This window comes from Monodelphis domestica, chromosome 1 (genome assembly GCF_027887165.1).
Source record: "Monodelphis domestica isolate mMonDom1 chromosome 1, mMonDom1.pri, whole genome shotgun sequence".
NCBI lineage: Eukaryota > Metazoa > Chordata > Mammalia > Didelphimorphia > Didelphidae > Monodelphis > Monodelphis domestica.
The window spans coordinates 220,580,362-220,606,466 of NC_077227.1; positions in this window are offsets into that span (position 1 = coordinate 220,580,362).

The following is a 26,105-nucleotide window of genomic DNA, read 5'->3' on the forward strand; positions in this document are numbered from 1 at the left end:
TTTGGATTATAAAGTCATTAATTCCTTTCCTTTTGTGCACATTGTCTTGAGTTACCCCTACCTTCACTACCAAATACAGGGCTTGAAGAAAAAGGCACTGTGGTCTCATTTCAAAGTCATGCAGTGAGATTGGTGACCTTCTTTGAACATGTCCAATTCCAAAGATGGAATTTGCTAAACTACACTGGCTGACAAGCTGCACTAGCATTACCTGTTCCTTAACTTAACCTCTCTATTGCCCTCACCTCCACAAATCCCCAGCCTTACACATAAAAAAAGGCTAGAGAAGTGGCTGGAGGAGTACTCAGCTTCTATCATTAATCTATATGTCCCTCACAGTGCATTCTTTGAGAATGAAAGAAACCTGGAAAATCTTTGAAGGATGTTTCGAGATCTCTTCATTTCTACTGGGAATATACTGAAGACTTCTTAAGCCAGAACTTAACAGAAATATTTCTAAAGTCATCTTAGAATCTTCTGTCTTCATTTAACTTAGTCTTCTTCAAAAGTTCTTACTGAATCGCCTTAGATTCTAAGGAAAAGATTAAAGTGTTCTCCATCTCACTCATATGACCTTAGTTTTAAAAAAATACAAAAAACCCAGGTTGGATTATTATTGTATTTTAAAATTTATTTTGGTAAATGTATTTCAATTGCTTTTTAAAAACATTTTAACTTGTTTCTTTATTATTCTTATTTTTATTATTTATTCTTATTTATTTTTAACTTATTTATTTCTAACATTTCTTTCTTTTAAATTTTTTAAATTCCAAATTCTTTTCCTTCCTCTCACATCTTCCCCACCCCCTGAGAAGGCAAGAATGGTTTTTACTCATGAAATCATGCAAAATATTTCCATAGTAGGCTCCCCTCCCCAAAACAAAAAAAAATAAAGTGAGAAAATCATATTTCAATATTCACTCCAAATTCATCAGTTCTGTCTCTGGAAATGTATAACTTTTTTCATCAATCCTTTGAAACTGATTTGGATCACTATAATGATCAGAGTAGCCAAGCATTTCACTGCTGATCATTATTACAGCATTTCTCTTACTGTGCACATTGATTTCCTGGTTTTTCTCACTTTTCTATTGTAACAGTCCATATATGTCATGCCATTTTTTTTTCTGAAACCACTCCTCTAATCATTTCTTATCACACAATAATACTCCATCCTAATCATATGCCACAATCTGTTAAGCCATTCTCCATTAATGAGCATCCTTTCAATTTCCAAGTCTTTGCCACCAAAAAAGAGCCCCCATAAATATTTTTGTATATATAAATCATTTTGCTTTCTCCTTTATTTCATTGTGATATAGACTTAGTAGAGGCATCACTGGGTGAAAGGGAATTAACCGTTTTATAACTTTATGGACATAGATCCAAAATTGTTTTACAGAATGGTTAGACCAGTTCACTATTCAACCAAATTATGTACCTACTTTTCACTTACCTCTTTCAACATTTGTAATATCTCATAAGTGATAGATTGCATTTTTCTAATCAATAGTGGTTTAGAGAATTTTTTCATGTGATTATATATAGCTTTGGCTTCTTCATTTGAAAATTGCCTTTATATTATTTGACCATTTGCCAATTAGGAATGGCTTTTATTTTTATAAATTTGATTCACTTCTCTGTTCAAAATACATTTGAGAAATGAGAACTATAACAGAAACTGGCTAAACACATTATATTTTATCATTATCTATGGTACATTATAGCATGATGTACTTTCCCAGATTTTCTCTTTTAATAAAGTCTGTTTCTGCTTTTTCTTTGTCTGAGATGATGACTGTTACCCCTACCTTTTTTTTAACTTCACCTGAAATATAGATTCTGTTCCTGCCTTTTATTTTAACTGCATGTATTCTTCTGTTTCAAGTATATTTCTTGAAAACAATGTTATTGGATTTGGGTTTCTAGTCCATTCTGCTATCTGCTTCTCTTTTGAGTGATCTCATCAAACCTATATTCTGTGAGATTTAAAATGGTTGAGGTCTTAAACTGTAGTGAGTTTAAATGGTGGAAGATATAAATTGTGATAGATATAAGAGAGGGTGAGTAAATTTGACCACAGAAATATGTTTCACTACAGTGGCTTGGTTTTTAAATCAAATATAAGGTGGTCGCCAGGGAAATATTCCCAATTATTCAAATACCCAAGTCAACTGGGTTTTATAGAAATTTTTAATTAATAATATAATGAGTAATCAAGGAAAGAGAGAGAGAGTAAGAAAGGAATAAGTATGAAGGGCCTCAAGCCAATATGGCCTAGACCTGAGTCTTAAGAGAGAAATCAGTCAGTTTTTTTAACACTCACCACAAGGTCTGCCTAAACAAGGATTCTAGTAACACCAGGCCAGATCCATCTCAGCTGACTTCACCAGAGAGCCTTCCATCCAGAGACTGTTCCAAAGGGCCTTTCTCCAGAGCCTCTCTCAAGAGATTCTTCCCAAGAGATCCTCATCAGAGATCCTCCAAAAGGATTTCTCCAAAAGGATCACTTTCCAAAAGGATTCTGCTTTTTCTTATATAGGGATTTTTCTCCCATGTCACCTCCCCTAAGCCCCTACATCTACCAATCACTGTAGATGCTTTCCAAAGGATTGCCCATCTGAATTCCTGCTAAGTCGAAAAATCTCCTCAGTAAGTCTGAACCAGTGAAAACACAGCTGAGTCAACTAATCTCATTAAGACAAAACTTGCCCGACCCTTTTAGGTACCTAGCATCTCATTGTATCAATTCTAAAAACAGGCCTGGCTCAAAGAACTCCTTGCCCCACCATAAGCATGGGTCCAAGTACTTTCATTGTTTAGCAAGGAGTTTGGTTTTTTTTTCCCCTAAAGCAGTCTTAAGTACGGTTGGAGTAGAGGTCCTCCCATTTCTGATCCTGGTGAGTTCTCACATCAAAATGGGGAATGTTTCTCAGTAGAGAATTTGTTCCAATTAAGAATTTCCTGATGGGGAAATTTTTAACATTCACAAGTCTGAGAGATTTCAAGATTTACAATTCGCAGTTTTGATTAATGACTGTTTATTTTTCTCCATCCCAATTATTGTCTGTTTCTTCCTTCTCTTTTTATGCTGTCACTGCTCAAAAGTCTATTTTGTTTCTAACTATTACCTCCTTTACATTAGAGTCCTCCCTTTAATCATCCTCAACCCCATTCCCCTCCCATTTCTCTATTGGGTTTGTTACATTTTTAATACAACTTAATGTGTATGTGTATTTTCCTTCTTCTTAGAACCTATTCTAATGAGATTGAGGTTCAAGCATTTCCTGCCACATCCTCCATTTTTCCTCTATTGCAAAAACTCTTGCTTTGTGCTTTTTTGATGTGAGAAAAATTTCCCTGTTTTACCTTTCCCTTCCCCCTTTTTCCCAGTGCATTTCATTTTCTCATTCCTTCTTTTTTTAAATAATCTAATTAATAGGAAAAAATAATTCTTTCCCTCCCATTTCCCCATACATTGACAGAGAAGAAAAATACATCTATTGTCAAAACTATCCACAATGAAACAAAATGAATCCCATCAATTTTAGGTAGAATTATATGTTTATGTCTTTTGTGTATAATAGGATCAAATATGAATATTTAGATGTACATTATATATCTCTATTTTTTATGTATATATAGATAGCATATACTTCCTAGTGTATATATGTATATAAATAGACACATATTCATGTTTGACTAAATAAGGACCTTGAGTAGATCATTCATGGCTTCTTTGGCAAGGGGTGGTTAGCTTATTTCATCATGAATGCCCTGGAATTGTGTTTGATAACTTAATTAATCAGAGTTCTGAAATCTTGCAAAGCAATTATTTTAAAGTATGTTTTCCTCTGGATCTAGGGTAGCAAAGTATTTTTCCTTAATAAGTCCTTGAATTAACATGTCTAGGTTCTTTTTGTAATCATTGCTTTCAGGTAGTACAATAATTCTTAAAAGACCTCTCCTTGATCTATTTTCCAGGTCAATTGCTTTTCCAAAGAATATTTCATGTTTTGTTCTATTGTTTTTCATTCTTTTGATTTTTTATTGTTTCTTGATGTCTCATGTAGTCATTAGCTTGCATTTGTCCATATCTTATTTTTTTAAAAAATACTTTCTTTAGTGAGTTTTTGAACATCTTTTTTTATTTTATCAATTCTACTTTTAAGAATCCCATTTCTTCAGTGAATTTTTCCATCTCCTTTTCCATTTGGCCACTTCTTTTTAAGAAATCCTTCTCTTCAATAGGTTTTAATGACTCTTTTACTATTTGACCAATTTTATTTTTTAAGATGTTACTATCTTCAATATTTTTATACCTCTTTTACCATATTTTTAATTCCCTTTTCATAATTTTTACACCACTTTTATTTCTGTCCTAATTTTCTCCTAACATTATCTTTTTTAAACTCTTCCAAAAATTCTTATTGGGCTCCTGTTCAATTAGCATTTTTCTTTGAGGCTTTTTTTTTGGTATTCATTATCACATCATTGCTTTCTTCTAAGTAAATGTCTTGGTGTTCCCTGCCATTGTAGTAGCTTTGTATAGTCAATTATTTTTCTTGTTTTCTGCTCATTTCCAGTCTATTTCTTGGCATTGAACTTTTCATTAAACTTGGACCCTGCTCCTCTGCACTTGGAAAGGCACTGCACAAAGCCTCAAGGCATTATGTGTTGTATTTTCAGAACTAGTCCTGCGAGGTTGGTAAATTTTAGTGTTTTCAAAGTAATATGAAACTGGTAGAGGTATGTTCACAGTCCTCTTGATCTACACTCTTGTCTTTATCCAAGTATCCTGGTTGCTTGCAGTTGTAAGCACCACTGCCCCTCTATACTTTTAGACTGTGGCCATAGTCCCTGATTCCTTATGACTGACTACCTATACTCCTCTGTGCCCTGGAATTGTGAACCAGAATTTTGTATGGGCAACAGAATTACCAGTCAGTGTCAGCTATGCCTAGTGCCAGCAAATGATCCTTTATCATCTCTTTCTGTCCAGTTGCCCTCTTACCACCACCTCTTGGCTGAGAGCTCCCAAAGCTACTGTTGTGGCTGGCATTAGAGTTAATTTCTGTGTGGGTTTTGGATGAGTCTCTAATCTGTTCTCATAGACTTCTTCTGCCTAATTGTTAAGTTTCCTCAGGATGGAAAAATGTTTTTCCCCTGACCTTTTGTTGGATCTGCCATTCCAAAATTTGAGTAAACATTATTTTAAAATGCATCCTTAGCTGGCTTTCTCAATATTCATTTTTCATCAGTGTATAACGACCTTCTTAACCTAGACTGTTGCCCTTGAAAAGAGATCCAGCTCCCTTTGCTTGCTTACAACTAAGTCCCTGTGTTCAGGAACCAAATTTATCAATATACACTTCAGACAGTGCTGACTCCCCTTTGTTAGAACACAATGTGCCATAGGGTGAACCAAATCAGAACAAAGGGGACCTGGGTATAAGTCATATTCTGGCTTATATCTTTTGTGTGTCCTTTGTTTTATTATCAATTAATTAGATATAGAATGGTAACAAGGAATTCAAAGGGCAATGAGAGAATGCATAGTAAACATAAGTAGACTGTAAAATATGTCAAATGATTATTAAACACTAAATGTAGTATAAAATATAATCAATGATACATTATTTATTTTATATGACTAAGATAAAAAATAAAAATAAAATGACCTCAGCAACGAACAAACTACACATTATACAACTAACAATTCAATCTGAAATATACAAAAATACTAAGTAAATCTTGAGAAGCATAAGGAGCAATATACAGCCAGATCAAATTCTGTAACAGTAGTGCTCCTTAAATGCAAAAAGATACTGAAGAAGGTCTTTAACACACTGCAGGGTCCTCAGAATAGGATTTTTGGGAATACATGCATCAGAAACCAAAATAAATAAATAAAAATAAGAAAGTATGAATAGCTTTTGCCATGCACAGTAATGAATGAATGACTAATATTGGAGTTCAGGTCCATAGATATATACATTAAGTTCCCTGAGAATGGAAGCTGGCTAGGTATTACTTAAAATTAAGATGTATCTGGAACATTAAACTAAATGTTCTCACTAGTTTCTTTCCAAATGCATAATTAGCATGATTTATTTGTAGCAATGGAGAAGTAGGAAAAAACACTGAATTTGGAGGACCTAATTTTAAACCCCAACTCTGTTATTTATGACATCTGTGACCTTGAAGAAGTTAGATATAACCTCTCAAGCTCAAATCCTTGGTTTATACCTCTGATTCATATTATAGAATTATAGTAGGCATTGGAAAAAGGGCTGGGGAAATATCACACAGTCACACAAAAGAAAAGAAGAAAACAGATTTTTTACTATCAATGTAGTTATTTGTCAACAACATAAAAAGAGGATGGGGAATTTAATCATTTAGGGGCAAAATTCTTTACTAAATATTCTACATATAACCTCAGCTATTGGTAAAGAATTGTGAAAATTTCTCTGAATAGGGATTTTTCCCCTTGGTGCCAAAATATATACATACATATATAATGTACATATATAAATATTGAGAGAGAGAGAGAGAGAGAGAGAGAGAGAGAGAGAGAGAGAGAGAGAGAGATCTATTTGACAGTTGTTTCTCTGTACCAAAAGAGGCAAGCAATCTAATTTTGTTGAAGGTAACTTTTCCTCTTTAGTAATTTGCACTATCAAATGGAAGTAATCATCATGAAAGGGGGCAAAAAATAATTCATTAGTTCAAGGCCTAACATGAAGCAAAATAATTTGCAAGTTTAATCTGACACTTCAAGACATCTGGAGAAACATTTGGCAAATCCAGGAAAGTGAATGTTTCAGAACCACTTATTGGATATTTCTTTCATTAAAAGCAAAATCACATCATTATTTAACACCATATCATTTTTCTCCCAGTAATTAAAATTAAAGCATTACTTTCAATATCATAAGACAGAATTTCCCTTCACTAATATCAATTATTTCTGCGTAGATACAGTTATATCAACTAGAAACAAAGCCAAGAAATTTTATACAATTAATTTCTTGATAGCTACTTTGCCTCATTAATCTTCTCAATATCTATTCAAAATAAGTAGAGGTAAATTCATAAATATGACCATGTGGGCACTTTAAGGATACTCTTCCTCCCTTATACCCAATTTTACTTGGTTGATGCAGGGAAAAGGATAGCAAAAGGGGAGTGTCATCTACTACTCCGGCAGTACTTTCCACACACCTGCTAATCATCTCTAGCATTGATAGAACTCTTATATGATTTTATAAGCATAGAGAATTCTCTCTATCCAGAAAACCAAATAGAAACTAATATTTAGCTGATAAATCCAATAGAGGTACCTGTGATACTTAAAGGTTAAGTGATCTACCTAGGCTTACAGAAATAGTACGCCAATCCAGAAACAAGGTTTAAATTCAGATCTCCAGACTCCAAAACCCATAAATTCTATTCATTAGGTGAAACTGACTACATGAGCAAGTAATTTGAAATAATTATTTGTGTTTTGTTATACTTAGGGCTGCATTGGGTGGCAAGTTACTGGAATTTGTTCTCTCCTAACCTTTACCTTTCCTGTGATTTTTTTCTCTTCAGGCCTTAATTAGAGTGCCACTGATTCCCACCTGATAAAAATCACCTCTCCTTTAACCCATTATAGTCTGCCATATATTATATTTATATATATTTATGTAAATGCACCAAATTTATGATATTGAGGCAACTAGGTGACTCAGCAGATGGCAGGCTGAACCTGGAGCCAGTAAGAGGAGTTCAAATTCAGATTCCCACATTTACTCACTGTGACCCTGATCAAGTCATTTAACCTATGGCTGTTAAAGTTTCCCTATCAATAAAATAGTTGATAATAACATCTACTTACCAGAATTATCATAAAGAACAAATGAAATACTTACAAAATGCTTTGCAAAACTTAAGGTGCTATATACACAATGCTGATAATGATTGCTATTATCTCATCCCAGCCCCCCAGGAGAATATGAGCAGTGACCTCAATACAATCAAAGTATCAGACTCTTAATATTTTTGATCTACTATAAAATATAAGCCATTAACATTTCAACAATTGGAATACCTTCTACTATAGGTTGCAACCACTCCACTATAAAAAAAGAGTTTTCTTTAAGAGGTGATAAGGTCATCACCACCTAGAGACCAATCTCCTAGTGAAAAATCTTTGTATACTTTAAAGCATTGTTCTCTAAGGAGAGATTCCAAAATTTATCCATGGTTCTATACTTAAAGTCTTTTGAACTTTGAGCAACATTCCAGAATTTTGTGCTCTGCTGGCATTGACCCTTAATAACTTTGGGACACAAATTAGTACTTGTTTATATAATCCAAATAAATAGCTTTAATTTACAGGGGTAGATGGGAATGTGAGAATTTATACTATGCTGTGACCCATAGTTAATATGTGATTTGTCTTTTTTTTCCTATTAAAATGTGTTTGGAGGTGGGGGAGAAAGAGGGCATAGGAGTAGTTCACAATAGTAAAATTGTTTCTAACCTACAAGTAACATGAGTGGTTTTCTTTAAATACTTTTTTTTAAATACATGTAAACATTTAAAATTTAAAAAAAAATGAGTTCTAAATTCTCTCCAACACCCTCCTTGAGAAGACAAGCAGTTAGATATAAGTTATACATATACAGGAATGAAAAATATAATTTTATATTAGATATATGTTTGCACACAAACAAAAAAATAAGAAATATGAAGTTCTAAAAATATTCATTCGTCTATATTCAAAATCAATAACTTTTTTCTTTATAGGTGAATAGCATTTTTTCATTATGAGATCTTCAAATTTATCTTAGATTACTGTATTTCTGAGAATGGCTAAATAATTCAGTTAATTATCAAACAACATTGTTGTTACTATGTACAATGTTTGCCTGGCTTTGTTCGATTCACTTTGCATCAGTTTGTGTCTCCAGGTTTTTCTGAAAGCACTCTGATCATCGTTTCTTATGACATAAAAGTATTCCATCATAATCATATGCCACAAATTGTTTAACCAACTGATGGGCATCCCTTCAATTTCTAATTCTTGGCCAACACAAAGAGTTGCTATAAATATTTTTGGACATGTTGGTCTTTTCCCTTTTTTAAAATTTCTTTGGGATACAGATCTGGTAGTGGTTTTATTGGGTCAAAGGGTATGCATAGTTGTTGTTGTTTTTTTAACTTGAACTAAGCCACCAAATTGGAGGGAGTGTTCATACATAATGAATTTTTGTTCACAGATGATTCTGCACTGAATGTAGCTTCTGAGTCTGAGATACAAAATTATGGATTCTTTCTCTGCCACTTCTGCTAATTTTGGTCAATTAACAGCGATGAAACAGAGATCTTTCACTAGCCAGCAACACACTCTTCATATATGAAACTATTGGTCACAGTAAATGGAAAAATGTTGAAAGTTCTACATAGGTTCATGTCAGGTACTTTCCTGCAAGATTATATGTCAGTTTCATCATGATTCAACATGCCAATTCAGTCTATTGTGTGATATGTTGACATGTGTGTTATGCAATGCCACCTGTTTGTGCTGATTGTTCTCCAAATAGTTGGATCAGTTCAGTTTCACCAACAGTAACTTATCAATGTCCCAAAGTTTGCCATTGTATGATACAGTTGTTTCATCATGTTATATATCATTGAATGGAAATGGCATGAGTTTGTATATCACAAGTGTATCATTGTGTGAAATGGCTTGGCATTTGTTGCATGATGCAGGTGTGTCATTGTGTGGTCATGGATAATTAGGTTGCAGCATTTGATGTAGGTTTATTATCATGTGATTGTTGTGTGATATGACGTGGAACTGCATGACAGATATTTTATGTGGCACAGGCATATATTTGTGTGATGTAGATTGTCACTAACATGGAATTATGTGATGCATTGATGCCATTTTATGATTCAGGCATGGCATTGTGTAGTACAGATATGTTGTTTTACTAGGTTTGTTATTATATGATATTGGCATGTTGTGATATGACAGAGGTGGGTAGCATTTTGCAGGTTGACGCCCAAGTATTTTATATTGACTAGATATTTCGAGTGATTTTCACTTTCTTTCTCTTGCTACTGGACTTTTTGGTTAATATATAGAAATGCTATTGATTTATGTAGGTTTATTTCATATCCTGCAACTTTGCTGAAGTTGTTAATTATTTCAATTAGTTTTTTTTTAATTGATTGTCTCAAATTTTCTAAAGTATACTCTCAAATCATCTTCAGAGAATGATAGTTTTGTTTTCAGCTTCCTAAACCTCACATTTATTGAATAACAAAGATCTCCTGGCCTGGAAAATACTAATAATTTATCATTTTATTGAATTATACCACTTCATCATTTTAAAGATCTATAATTTTATCAGTATAAGTACAATGCCCCCCCCATCCATGAAAAGCACAGTTTGTGAATCTTTATGGGTCTTTAATATAAGGTCTTTATGAGTTGCTATGGGACTAAAAATTCATCCAGTCACTAATCTTCTGATGATGAGTTTCTCTGCAGATGAATAGCTCATCACTTGAATCATAATTAAGACTTTACAGTTTGGTAGTATCTGTCAGGATGATACTACACTGACATAACCTTTGAGAACCCAGAATCAACTTCATACCACAAAAGGCCTGAAGCAAGACTTTCAGAATAGATGAAATTGCTTGTTTGATAGGCTATGTTCAAAGAATTTATCACCTAATGATGATCCTATTGGTGATGAGACCTTCCATATTTAGCAAGACTGGCCCTTAGGAAATAGGCATAGTCTTTTGTCAGTAGTTCATGACAAAAGGGAATAGAGGAAGCAAGATAATAAGAGAAAACAGAGCATTTAAATAAGGCAGAGCACTGAACTCCATATAGTGTTCTCATCTCTTCAGTATTTACTCCATTGATATAAGTAGCTGAGGATCATCCAAAGAAAAGCAAATTTCTCAAATACAATCCATTCTCTTTTCCACCTATTCAACTGAATTGCTTTCTAAGAATATTATCCCCAAAATTGTTTTTCTTTCCTAAAATACTGCTAAATTAGCACAAAACACTGAATTCTGCTTGAAGAAGCAGAAGTCCTATGAGATGAAATAACAGTGCCAAGTTTCATATCTAGTAGGTAGTAGAACCAAGATTTTAACCCATACCTGATACTTAATCCATATTGTCCTAGTAGATGCTTAACAACCATCTCTCAAAAAAAAAAACACAAGTCATACTTTTAAGTATATGCTGTACAATTAACATTTTCAAAAGTCTAGACAATTAATAAAACATCAAGTCAATTTTGATTTGAGGTTTACCCATTTCAAAAGTTAAATGAAAAATGTACACTGAAAGAGCCTGGTGCAGTTGTTTCTGACATTACCTTGTTCCTGGTGCATTGATCTCTCCAGGATACTTCAATTGTCTACTATTCAAGACAAGACATCCAAAGTAAAACCACATGCTGTCTTGTGGACAGAGGATTCCTCTGCTAATGAATAGCTCTTCTGCTGCATCTTTGGTTTGGTGATGCAAGGATGTGATTCAATTATTTGCTTTAGAAACCTGTTATGTATTTCCTATGTTTAATGTCCTGAAAACCAGATTTGAATACAATTGAAGTAAGTCTATCTCATGGTAAAGAATTGTTTGTGAATTTAGCAGAAAATGAGATGCAAATGAATATATGAAGCAATGTCTGCCTCTCACACACAAACACGCCTTTTCCACATGATGTAAAAAGACTATTGTATAGATTAAATGAGCTTTTTCAGTTGTTTCTATGTTGTCTGTTCAGCCAAAAATCATCTAAAAAATTCCCCCTAAATTCAATCTTAAAAGCATGGAGAAAAGAGACTTAGGTATAAGCAACTTGTTTCTTGTGGGAACTGATAAATCTATGTATCCCCTTAATTATTATCCCACAGAGTATACATAGATATAAATTGATGGGATCTTTGTTTTTACATAGGCTTCAAGATTAAAAGTTTCCATGCCAAGTTTCATGCTGATATACTTTGAATCAGAGAGAGCTACTAACCCTCCCTCAAAATAAATATAGATAGGCATACCACTTAGCAAATCTATGGGGCACTGCATTAATTATCATTCCCTAATTTTTCTTCAGAAATAATTTCTGTCAGTACTCCTATTGAAAAAAAAAAACAAAACAAAGAGGAGTGGGAAGCAAGGACATCAAGCCTAACAAGGGAGCTATAGACTAACTGGTGGTTGTACTCTTACCAAACTTGGCACATAAAAATACTGAGTCAGTAAATTAACTTAAACTTATTAAACTATGTGCTGTTCACTGTGCTTAGCAGTGATGATACAAAGAAAAGCAAAACAATCCCTTTCTTAAAGGATCTTAATATTCTCATGGGGGAGTCAAGCACTGACAGATAACATTGAATAGGTGGAATGAGTGAGGATGAGGAATCAAAAATACAAAAAGGTTTTGAACTTGCATAAAAAGAAGAATGGTGATAATGATTGAGAGAAATGGGGAGCTTTAGAAGAGATTGAGGTTTAAATAGAAAGGCAGTGAGCTTTATTTTGGAAAAGTTGAGCTTGAAATGCTTATAGGACATTCAGTTCAAGTTATCCAATGGCAATTGGGTGATGTTTAGGATGAATACACATATCAACAAGCATTGACTAAATAACTACAATGCCCACAGTACAGTGCTAGGCACTGGGGATATAAATGCAAAGAATGAAATAATGCATACTTATGATGATCTGGAAATAGCATGAGTAAAATGACAATTGAATCCATGAAGGCTGACTATCACAAAATGAGGTAGTCTGGAGAGGAGATGGACCAGAACCAGAATGAAGCAGTAACGGACACCCACAGTGTGTGGGTGTAACAAAGATTAAGATTCTGCAATGAAAATAAAAAAGAAGCAATTAGAATGCTGAGGGGAGAATCAAAGGTGTTCAATGTCACAAAAAATCTAGAGAAGAGAGAACATCTAGGAATAAATGGCTATCAACAGTATCAAATGCCATAGAAAGGTCAAACAGGATGAGGAATGTAAAAAGGCCTTGAAGAAATAATTAGTAACATTGCAGTGAAAGCAGTTTCAGTTGAATGATGACATTAGAAATTAGATTGCAAAGGATATAAAAGAAAATAGGAGGAAGGGAATTAAAGGCAACAAATATTTGTTATATGGGCTTTTTAAAGGTGTTTACCTGAGGAGAGGAGACATAAATATTCATACCTAGTGGTAATGGTTAGATCAAAAAAGAGGTTTTTAAAGATGAGAAAGATGTGGATGGCATGGATGTAAGCAATAGGAAAGGAGTAAACAAAGAGAAACTGAAAATTAAATAGAGACTAAGGATGATAATAAGAATCATCTGTTCAAGTAGGAAGGTGGAGAGATCAAGAGGGATTGGCCCTGTTAAGCAGAAGGACCACCTCTTCATTAAAGGCTGGAATGATGGAGGAGATAATGCAAAATGTCTGAATGAAGAGAGATTAAAGAAAGAATTCTTGTTAAATGGCCTCAGGTTTTTCAGTTACATAAAAGCCAAAATCCCAAAGTGAAAGAACAGGGAATGTGGTCACTAAGCAAGCAAGAAGAGAGATTAATCTCCGTTTTAGAAGGTGGGATGGAGATTAGAGGGAGTAAAAAGATTGAAATAAGAGCCCAACTGAGAATAGACATATAAATATGTAGCAGACCAATCAGCATGATGTCTTAGCTTCCTCACAGCTGCTTTTTGTGGTCCATTAATTGGAATGAAGGAGATAGATGGTAGAAGTTCCCAAGCTTGGGTCATGTTAAGGTGTGAGTTAGGGGATAGTGTAGAGTTAAACTGGCACACAAAATGCTAGTGCAGGAATAATGACAAAAGAAAGGGAAAAAAAGAGAAGAAGGATTAGATGACATAGAGAGGACAAAACCTAAAAAACAGGAAAATTTGGAATAATAAAGATTATGATAAGAAAAAGGGATTGTTTAGTTCATTAACATGTGATATTTCAATGTGGTATATATGTAATATGTATTATGAATTCATGTGTGCATATATTTATGTATATATAAATAAAGTAAAACAAGAAAATTAATGAAATGGATCCATATTTAATGTGGCATTAATTAAAATATGAATCAATAAATTTGTATAATTACATGTAAGGAAAGAGTCAACAGTAACATGGCTACATTAACCAATTTCACCTGTAAGAAATATGCATGTATAGGTATGTATATTTAGACAGACAGACAGATAGATGGACAGATAGAGAGAGAGATGGATGATAGATAAAATCAACAAAATGACAACAAATAGAGAATTCGATATTGATGTACATTCATATACTAATAAATTAAAGCATAGGATTTGGTTTTGAGACAAAATCTGTCAATTTTACTCTGAACTTACTAAGGCAGGAGGTAGGATAATGACCTTGGGGTCAGAAAAAATATTCATTAGGATCTGGATTGGGTGATAAATTTGGATAATAAAAACTTCAAAGAAGGATGAATAGGTTCCTGAGTAATGAATGAAGGTCTAGAATTGGCAGTGAAGAATAAGGCATATTACAACTCCACCATGACCAGTGAAAGAATTGTAATGGTTAACATTTTGATGCCACTTTCAATTTACAAAGAGCACTCCTTCCCTGATCAGAGCAATCTTGAAATAGGCATACAATATTATTATCTTCATTTGACATAGGAGGAAACTACTTCTTTGCAACTTCTCCTCAATTCTCCTGGTTCTGCCATCTGGGTTCAAGTAGATGAAGTTCAATAACTTTTCCATGAGACAGTTCTCAAATATTTGCAGATAACAGCAATCAGATACTTTTTAAATCTTTTCTCTAGGCTAATCATCCCTATTTCTTTCAAATAATTATCATAGGTAATCAACTTCATACCCTAAACCATCCTACTTATTTACTAATGGATACATCTCTTATTTAATATTTCCTAAAAGAATAGGAAGAAGTAAATGATGAATATGCCTATAATTTCTTTCTCTATTCAAATCAAGGAAATCCTAATGATGAGTTTTTGAAGGACCTCTCTATGAAAAAGAGTCAGTCTATAAATGATAGTGTCCTCCTACTTCTCTCAAGTCTGGAAGCTTGGGATAACTCCTGATGAAGCTTTAAAATTTCTTTCCAAAATATTTATCTCCTGCTACCAGATGAGTGAGTGCTCAAAAAAGTGATTTTTTCATTCAACTTTATATATCATAAATTTATTTAAATGCTTAAAGCAAGATACAGATTAACACACAGGGGAGAAGTATAAGAACCTACATAGGCATTAAATAGCAATGACCTATTTAATAGAGCAAAGACACGTTTTCAAAATCCATATTGGCAAAACTTAATGATCATAGCTGTAAATATCGGCCAAAAATATCACAGGCACAGAAATGACCCAATTTATCCTTATTTATAAGAATATATAAATCTACTTAAAATATTAAATAAAAAAGAAATCTCTCTAAAACCAGTGAGGAATGATATGTAGTTATGAAATAATAGTGACAAAATAATGAAAATTCTTCTGACTTCTAAATGTTTTCTTTGTCTTTTTAATCAAATTGTGAAGAATTATCAGTAGTAAGTGAAAATTCCTCTTTATGTAATCATAGAATTTAGAGCAGAATAAATTCTGAAGTTCCAACCCAATCTCTCCTTGTTACTAAGAATATCCAAGGAGGTTAAGTGACCTGCCTAAATTCAAACCCAAGTCCAAATCCAATGACTTTTTCATGCCACTATGCTAGGTTTTGGTAATTAAGAAGAAAAAGAAAAAAAATATTAAACTATATCTTTAGGGAAGAACAGGGTCAAAAATTGTATTTATTTTGTTTTCCTTGAAAAAGTGAAATCTGAGCATGTTTGCAGAGAAAAAGGAAGGAGCCAATGGAGACAGAGAAATTAAAAATGCAAGAGAGAAAGGCGATGATTGATGGAGCAAGGCCCCAGAGGAAGTAGGAAGGAATAAGATCAAGGGCACAGGTGGAGAAATTAGCCTTGGAAAGTAGGAAGACTGCCTCTTCCTCCGAGACAGGAAGGAAAGATGAAAAAATAGGTTGTGAGGTGAGAAGTTGTGAGGTGTGGAGGAGGGGATCTGTGTGAGATTAATAAGGGATTGCCAAGATTGTTTAAGGAAAGCAGGAAGCAATGTCATCAGTTGAGACTAGGGCAGGGATGAGTATGAGAAGAATTCTGATTAGACATTTGAGGAGTTTGGAAAAGATTTGCAATAGCCCTGTAGGGAAAGTAAGAGAGAATCTGAAGCAAAAACTGCTAAATATCTACAGGGTCTCAGGATAGAATAAATAGCATGTGGTAACTTTAATGTCTTTCCTTAGCAATCAGGAAAGCAGATAATGGGTATTATTTAGAACTAGGAATTAGGATGCAAAGAGTGGTAGGAAATCACAAAGCAAGAGATTCCATGTTAGGAGAAGACACCATCATTGAAATGTCTGACTGGGGTCCAACTTGGATTAGAAGCCAAGTAAGACTAGAGCAGGAGTGATGAACTTGGGAAATCAAAAGGGATTGAGGGTTCAAAAGTGATGATGTGAATGGTGAGTACATTTGACATGATAGGAATAGTGACAAAGATCAAAGGACATGAAAGCATTCAGACAAAAATGAGGATTAGATTATATAAAGAGGACAAAACCTAAAAAAATGGGAAAATTTGGAATAATAAAGATTATGATAAGAAAAAGGGATCACATAGTTCATTGATGTGTGACATTTCGATGTTGTGTATATGTAATGTGTATTATGAATTCATGTGTGTAATTATTTATGTATATATAAACTCAAACAATAAAATAATAAAACAGAACCATATTTAATGTGGCATTGATTAAAATGTAGATCAATAAACTTGTATAATTATATGCAAGGAAAGAATCAACAGTAACATGGCCTAAGATTTAACTACCCAGGCGAGTGACTTAAATTGAGATAAAGTCAAGTCATGAGAGTTAAGTCCAAAATATTATGAACTGTAAACTAGTTTTTGAAAACTTTGATTTATGTTTAATACCAATATCTTCTTTCCTGATGCTATGTATTTTTAGGCACATATAAATTATTGTGAGTTGTTTGAATCTTACTGTATTACCAAAAGGACCCATGACACACGGAAAATAAGGTTTTGAACCCCTATTCTAAAAGCCTGATACCCAAATTATGAACTTTAGACCTTGTTGACACCTATAAAGCAACCCAAAAGGCTGCTATTGATTCTCCTACCCTCATCCCCAACAAATTAGGACTTCTGCTGCTACCTTGTTACATTATAAAATCCTTTTGTCTAGCATATAATGCCTCCTTATTCCACTACATTAAAGGTTAAGGTTTAAAAAACAATAAAAACCTGTGAACTCTTCTTTCAGACTGAGTAGGAATAGATGTATTTGTCTGATTCTTCCACTTTATTTCTATGAGGAATTATTATTGTTCCATTTGCTCGCATTTCTGAGACTAGGGGAAAAAAAAATCTTAAGAATTCAAATCTCTGAGCTGTTAAGAAAAAATTCAATGTAGACTAGCAAGTATCCTGCAATTTACATTTTACTGGTGCCTGAATTACTGTGGATTTAAGGGACTAGTTCAGGTTTATACAGAGAATATTCATCAAAAGAGGTATCTGGATCCAGGTTTTCTAAATTCCCAGGCTGGCTATCCATCCATCTTGCCATGTTACCTCTCTTAGACATTGCAATAAACTCCCTAGCTCCAGAGTTTCTTTCTTCATCTCTCTATTCCATCCTACAAATGTAAACATATTTATTTGCCCTAAACATGCCTGTAAATCATGTCATTTCACATTCATAAATCTTATTTGTCTCCTCCAATCCACTCAATCCAGTCTAAAAATTTTAGTCAGCCATATGAAGGCTCTATGACCTGGCTCCAACCTTCCTTTCCAGGTGTCTCCTGTACCCTCCTCTTTTATATGCCTGAATATCTTCTGCTTAGATAGCAGAGATTCTACTTCCACTCCCTTTTACCACCCTCTACTTCTTTCCTACACAATGCAAACAGATTTATATTTCTGACCTAGGCAAAGGATCCATCCACCATTCCATGGTACTTTTCTTAGACATTTCAATAGTCTTCCTATATCCAATTATTATTCCTTCCTTCCTCTATGCTGATAGATATTACCCTCAACATGCCTTTGGTCATATTCCTTTTTCATTTTGAATCCTCCATTGTCTCCTCTTTTCCACTGAATCAAATCTAAGCCTCTTAGCCCAACTCATAAGATAAGTAATCCAGCAATGAACTATTTTTCAATCTTCACTGTTCCCCACCACATGTCTTATAATTCCTCCCCACAATGGACTACCAGACCTTCCTGTCTCCATGCTCCTTTATCAACTTCTCCCCCATGCCTGAAAAGTGTTCTATCATATCTCTACCTATCCTTCAAGGTAAGATCTGATGCTACCTTCTTCATTAAACCGTCTCTAATCACTCAAGCCAGGAGAGATCTCTCCCTCCTTTGAGAGATCTCTCCCTCCTTTGAGAGAATCTTTGCTTTTACTTTCCATAGTGTTTTAAAGTCTTTTTGTATATTATAATTTCTTCTGTTAGATTGGAAGTTCTTTAAGGTAAGGACTATGCTGTTCCTTTCATGTATTGCTAAACACAGATCATTACACATTTTTGTTACATTGGTTTCAGTCATGTCCAACTCATCCTGACCCTATGTGGGATTTTCTTGGCCACAATAGTAGACTAGTTTTCCGTCCCTTCCCTAGGTCATTTTGCAGATGCGGAAACTGAGGCTAACAGAGTTAAGCCAGGGTCACCCAGCTAGAAACTATTTAAGGTCAGATTTGAATTTAGATTTTCCTGGCTCTATCTCCCGCATCACCTAATTGTCCAACATGACACAGAGTGGTCCTCAATCATTGTCTATCAAATCCCATAGTTCAGTTGCTGGACAGAATTTTAAACAGTCCTTTCTAGCAAACCTAGAGTTTGTCCTACATCTGCTTGGTATTGACTGTCCTTGTGCATTTCCTTTCACTTTTTATAAAGGGTCCCATTTGACTATCCAATCAAGAGATAATCCTCTCCTGATTGTTACTATCCCTCCATTGAGAATACCTAAGACTCACAAAACAAAGGCGTATTCTGTTAGAATCTTTTTTAGAGTCGGACAAATTTTTCTTCCCTCTTCCCATCTTATACCAACATCCCTGACAAGTGGTATGTAGCTTCAACTAATTGATCTATGAGCATTTAGCAGCCGCTTACCATGTGCCAGGCACTGTACTAAGCACTTGTCAATAATTCACTGGAAGGCCTTTGTACATTTGGCAAGATGATGGAATAAATGACCTTTAATGCTCCTTCAGCTCTTAAGTTCCATGCCTGATCATCACACAAATGGAACTTACAGCATTTTTAAAAAGCATATTAAAGTTTAAAGAAAATCAAGTCTGACCCTATAAAATAATAGAGAATTATAGGATTCCCTGACTAGAACCCTGATATTTTGGCTAATTTAAAGTAGCACGGAATGAATACATTAGAGTAAGTCAGGATGGCAGAGCTAATGAAGGCAGCAAAGCTGAAAGAAATGCAATACCGTCTTTACTTACATAATCATCTCTTCATGAAACAATCCCATCTGCATTTCATGATGAATATAAACTTTTAAAATGGTACTCTTTTAAAAATTGCCTTTGTTAAGGCAACCTGGGCTTCTATGAGGACTAAGAAAATCACTACTTCACCATCAGTGTCACCAATATTTATAATTTGAGGTTAAAAATTGTAGTTTTAACCATCCTATCTAAGAAGGCAGCTACCCATGAGCTTTGATTTCCAGGATATCTTGGAAAAAATATTACCCATTAAAGTATTGTCAATACCATCTTATTTTTCTCCTGAAAGTGAGCTCCAATACCTGTCTTAATAATGACTAGTAGTCCCTTAAATATAGATTCATTTCTTTCCAATGAAAAAATTTCCCTTAGTTAATAACTATAGCTTACCTTTATATATAGCACTTCAAATTTAAATGTACTTTCTGTACATCTCAATGTAGTAGGTAAAGAACTATTATTATCTTCATTTTATAGTCAATCAAATTAGGTAGAAGGTATCTAAATGACTTACCCAGGGTCACACAATTTTTAGGTAGTAGAGACAAAAAAATTGATCTCCCATTTCTAACTCCATTCCTTTCTCCACTGTATTATTATGCTATCTCTAAGTTAATATAAGTAGGCAGCAAAATGGATCAGTGGATAAAGTACTGGGCCTGGTGTCAGGAAGACCTGATTTCAAATCTTCTGTCCTTAGACACTTGATTGTATTTTAGTGTGAATGGGATTGTTGAATCCTTTCTTAAAAGAAGCTTTTCAGTGGCAGGAGAATTAAAGGAATATATAGACAGTTGCAATCTGATAAGAGAATGGAAAAGAGTCACTACAATGAGAAGAAATAGTACAGAAATGATCAGCTGGAGAACTGGAAAATAGCCTCCCACCTGATAATTTTTCAGGTAAGTCATGCTCTCAAATACAAAATTATTAGTGAATTCATCTAGTAAATAAAGTCATGTTATTATTGGGAAAGGACTAAAAAACTCCAGCATAGGTGGTTAATAATAATGATCCTCTGGGAATAACATCTTTGAAGGCAGTGTAATATAATGAAAAAGTCAATGCAATTGTAATCAAAGGACCTGAGTTCAAATCCTGACTCTGCTAATAATAGGTGTCATCTCTGTACAAATAAGGACCTCAGATTCCTAATTTGTATAATGAGGGCATTGGATTAGATGATTTCTAAGAACACTTCTAGATCTAAATCTAAGTTCAGTTTTTGTTTCCTATCACATAAATTATGTTAATGGTAGAAATTTTTAAATGCATATGTTTTGTCTTAAAATCAATACTGTGTATTGGTTCTAAAACATAGAAGAGGGATAAGGACTAGGCAATGGTGGTTAAGTGACTTGCCCAGAGTCACACAGCTAGGAAGTATCTGAGGTCACACTTGAACCCAGGACCTCCTGTCTCTAGGTCTCTCTCTCAACCCACTGAGCCATTCAGCTGCCCATAATGATAGAAATATTTAAAGATAATTTACTGACAAAGCAAGACAATAAGGAAAATATTTTTTTTTCAGATTGTAAGGATGCTTTTATATTCCCCATCTTGGTCCAAACTGGCCACCAATTCATCTACATAGGACAATTCCTCTTGAGTCCGTTAGCTACAGGCAGGCACTTGGTAATTCTTTACTTGGCTCCTGCTACTCTCTAGTTCAAGTAGTTGCAGTCCCTTAATCCCTATCTATAGTTTTAGTTTATATTTTTATCTTGATAGTAAGCAGGGGGAATAGTAAGAGTCCTAGGCAGTATTCATTGTTTAAGTCTCAAGTGCAATTCATCTCTCATATTTCCTCCTACTGAACTATAACTGAATGAGAGCAAGAATTTTGCCATTAGATGGTTTTTGGATAAAACATGGAGTCTGGAATGATAATGACCTAAATTCAACTGGAGTCTAAGATACTGACTAGTTGTGTGACCCTTAGCAAGTCATTTAACCTCTGTTGTCTCAGTTTTCCCAACTGTAAAATGGGAATAATAATAATAGTATCTACTTTGCAGGGTTGTCATTAGGATTAAATGAAATAATTTTTTGAAATTATTTAGTATAGTGCCTGGTACATAGCATTATTTAAATACTTATTTCCTACCCCTTTATTTAAACCTTTTTAAAATTTTTCTCCAGTGCTTAGCACAGTGCTGAAATATTTATCAGATTCAAAGGAATTGTCCTCTGGTCCAGAGAACCTCACATGAGACATTTGAGTTTTGAGTTTTGAGACCCATGAGCCATGGTTTTCAATAATAATCACTCTGCTTTCTCTTAAGAGAATTATTGCTTTTCTAGAATTACAGTTAATCACTGAACTCTAGAATCTATCAACTTTTCAGTACCTCTTGCACTCAGTACTTACCTGCAATACAACTCTCTTTTACTCTTGGAGTGCAAGAGGGGACCAAATTTCAAAGCCACCTCAACATATACTAGCCATGTATACACACAGACAAGCCCTTTTATTAATATGAGGTTCAGTTTTCTTTTCTCAAAAGTAAGGATAAACAAGTTCTTTCATACTTTACAGAATTGTGGTGAAGTACAGATGAGAAAATTTACATTTACAAATTTTAAAATAATATATAAATTTCAACTAGCACCATTACTATTATTCATCTTATTCTCATCTTTTTAATGATATTTAAATAGAAATTATTCTGGGACAATTCTCTATCCTGCAATTATTATTTTATAAAAATAGTTTATGATAGTTTTATATAATTTATATGTTATATAATATGCATTATGTAATATATATGATTCAATCATATTATATAATTGTATAATAACATTTTATAACTGATGCTATATAATTCTATAATTTATTGAACAAGTGAACAACATAAATGCTCTTTGGTAATTGAATAAAAATTCCATGCTCTTTAAATTCATTGAAAACATAATCAGGGTAAATACAGGGTTATTGTCTTGAACCTTGTATTGCTTGCATTGATTTTGATTTTGATCTCTTCTTGATGTCTAGAAATGTCTAGAAATGAAAATCCTTTTATTCCATGTAACAAAGATTACTAGTATTTTGCTATGATAATATCTATTTCAAATGTGGTTCTTAAATTTTTATGGATCAACATTGTCCAGGTTCTTGTGGACAACAATTATTCTTTTCATAGCATAATTTATTTTGTAAATTTTCAGGGATATTTTGCGGTCTACATGGGCATTTGTGAGTTTTTAGTTTATGAAACATAATGAACTTCTGATTTAGATCACCATATTGTGAAATATTAGGTAATCAGTAGGTAATAAATGTTTGAAACTTGAACTGAGGAGCAGTATAATTTCTACCATTTCTTTGTATAATTACTAAATCTAAGTTACCTTAAAAATGCCCATTTTTATTACACTTTTTGTTCTTATCACTGTTGTTTCATTCTCATATTTTTATGGAATAACAGCCTTTATCAAGATCAGTGTTGTCATTGCCTTCTTTATTATTATCAACATCATCATCCTTGTTTCACAAGAATAGAAACAGAAAATTCTAATGGACAGGTATGTCATAGATGATTTTAGCCTGAAGACTGCCCCTTTTAATATATTGGGGTGGGACAGAGAGTTCAAAACAGATATTTTTAAGTTGGTGTCAAATCAACCTTACTAATACTCCTTCTCTTACTTCATTTTCTATTTTAAATGGACTATGTATTGCTTTGTTCTCCATGACCAAGCATTTGTTTTTTTCTTGAGTTCAAAAAATTGATTCCTCCTCTTTTCAGTGTATGTCTGAGTTACTGTTTCCTCCAGCATTGTGGTCTCCCCTTTTCTTCACATCCCAATCCTTTCAAAATCTGTAGTTCTTTTCATGAACCTTGCTCCCAATTATGGGGTGTCTGAGACTGGACTTCCCTGATGTCAACTTGTCTTCTGATTGTCTGAATTTTCAAATATTTTCTGGTAATGAGCGGCCTTAATGATATTCCTGCTGGGACCACTGTCTGTTAAATGCCGCTACCTCCTTGAAACTAGAAGTCCTTTCCTTGGAACAGTCTGTTCCAAGGACTAGAAGCCTCTAGTCCTTGAATGATTTTATCTAGTCTCTAAATTTTGACCATCTCGTATCTAGTCCAATCCATTTTGATTAAGCCTCAGCTGTGACACTTGTAATGTCCCAGACTGATGTCATATAGATAGGTGGGTAGGCAAAAAACAATTCTTAAGTGTTTACTATGTTCCAGGCACTAAGATAAGATCTTTAGATACTAATACAAGCAAAAAGAAAGGTAATTCCTGCCCTTAGGAAGCTTATATTCAAATACAGGAATACAATAAATAAAATGGAGCTCAAAGAAAGTGGGAAATCTTTCCTGAGGACCTAGGGACAAAATACTTAGAGTAGAAATTACAGTCAGATTGCTAATAGAGGAATGAAGCATGGCTGTGGATTTTAGATTTACTCCACCCTGCTTAGTCTTTAGAATTTTAGCAACCAGAAGTGTATACACCTCCACTTAAGGATTAAGTGTGGGGGAGGAAGGTCTATGACCCGTGTGTGCTAGCAAGTGACAAATCAAAAACAACTGACTGACCCCCTGGGCTGTCCAAAGGCACCATTGGTACATGTGAGACACAGGAAATGATGTAAAGAACTGCATTTATATTTCGTGTCACTTCATGTGAGAGGAACTTTGGGCAGTGGAACTTGACTTGGAGGAGCTCCAGCATGGGACCTCAGACTGCTTCCCTGAGATGACCACATAGTGAGTGATAAAGCTGACTCCCCTTTTCCTTGGCCTTCTGAAGGCAACAATTTCAACCTTAAAATTTACCCTTAACAGTCAAGTCCATCCTCAAAATGCAGGTCCCAGAATGAGCTCAGAATGGAAGAAGGAGCCCAACAAGATGAAAGGATATTCTAGGATGAGAAAGTATTATCTCATACATTGAAGTAACTTTCATGGTGAGAAGGCAGCTGAGTTATGATGGTAAAGTCTTTCAGCACAGAAAGAGATCCAAGCAGATTACTTGGAATGAGATAGTATTTATAAAGACGGATAGGACTAATATAATTTTGCACATTTTGTGGGGCAAATTTGAGCTTTGTCAACCTAGTTTTAAAAATCTATAAAGGTTATATAAAAGGGCAAAATTATGCATGATATGTATGAACACACTTTTGAACTATATTTAAGAAATATTAGAGGCTTCTAGTTTCTAGCTATAGAGGTGAAATAATTAGGATATATTCATTTTAAGCATCAGAAGAAAATATTTGGCCCTCAAAGAATTATTTCTCCTTATAATAATATTTAATAATTTGGAACTGGGAAAAGGGGTTTCTGTTAAATTAACTCAGAATTGAGTACCTAATGAACAAACAAGTGAAATAGAATTACTGTACTTCATCTTTCTACTGATGATTAGGGTAACTAACTATGAAATTCTTGGAAAGGATGTAAGCCCTTATGGGAAATAAGACCTATGAAAAGTAATGGGGGAGGAGTTGGGGGCAGTCCATAGATGGACTGAGAGACTGAGAAGGGAGGCTCATGAGAGGCATTCAGAACTGAGGGAGCCCAAGAACTTTGTCACACAGGAACACAAGAATACACCAGGCAAATGGTCAGCTAATTTTGCAGGAGAAAGGAGCTTCTGAACCAGACTGAATATAATCATGAATAGTTCAAATCTTATCTGATTCACTGACCCATTTAAGGAATTATCTGGCTATAATGAATTTGTTTCTACACTGGAAAAATGTAAATTTATCCCTTCTACATTCCTTTCCCTCCTCTGCCTCACCACTTCATGGTGAACTGAAATAACTTATTCTCTAGAATTTTCTACTCTTTAAATTTTGAAAATTTGTTGTCTTTTCTTTAAAGGGCAGGTAGGTGCTATACTGGATAGAGTGCTGGGTCTGGAGTCAGGAAAACTTGAGTTCAAACTCAGTCTTAGTAGCTGTGATCTAGGATCTATCTATCAGGAGACTTCATAAAAGGCTTCATTCATCACATTAGAAAATATATTTGATGATCATATGACTCCCTATTTGGTATCATGATTAATGTTAATATTTAGTGGATTGCTAAACATATTTTTGTCAGCATCACATCTGATACAAAAATGGTTTCTGTGCTTACAACTAATCATATCTCATATGTCAAGATAAAATCTGTGTGTGTGTGTACATGTGTTTGTGTGTTATTTGGTACATGCCTGGTCTAGCATCTCCCAGTTCTTTCCTTTAAATAAATGTTCATGAAATACAGATATAAGGTATTTCTATAATATAGAAAGCTTTTTATCTTAAGCTGTATTTTCTAGCATATTTTTTCACTATTCATCAGTCCTTTTCTGTGATACCATAGTGTCACTGTGACACTTTAAGTTAAAATAATGGTATATTAATTCATTTGTTGACTTAACTCAAAAGATTATATTGAATTCTTTATAGAATTGTTCTATCTCTTCTTCCCCTGAA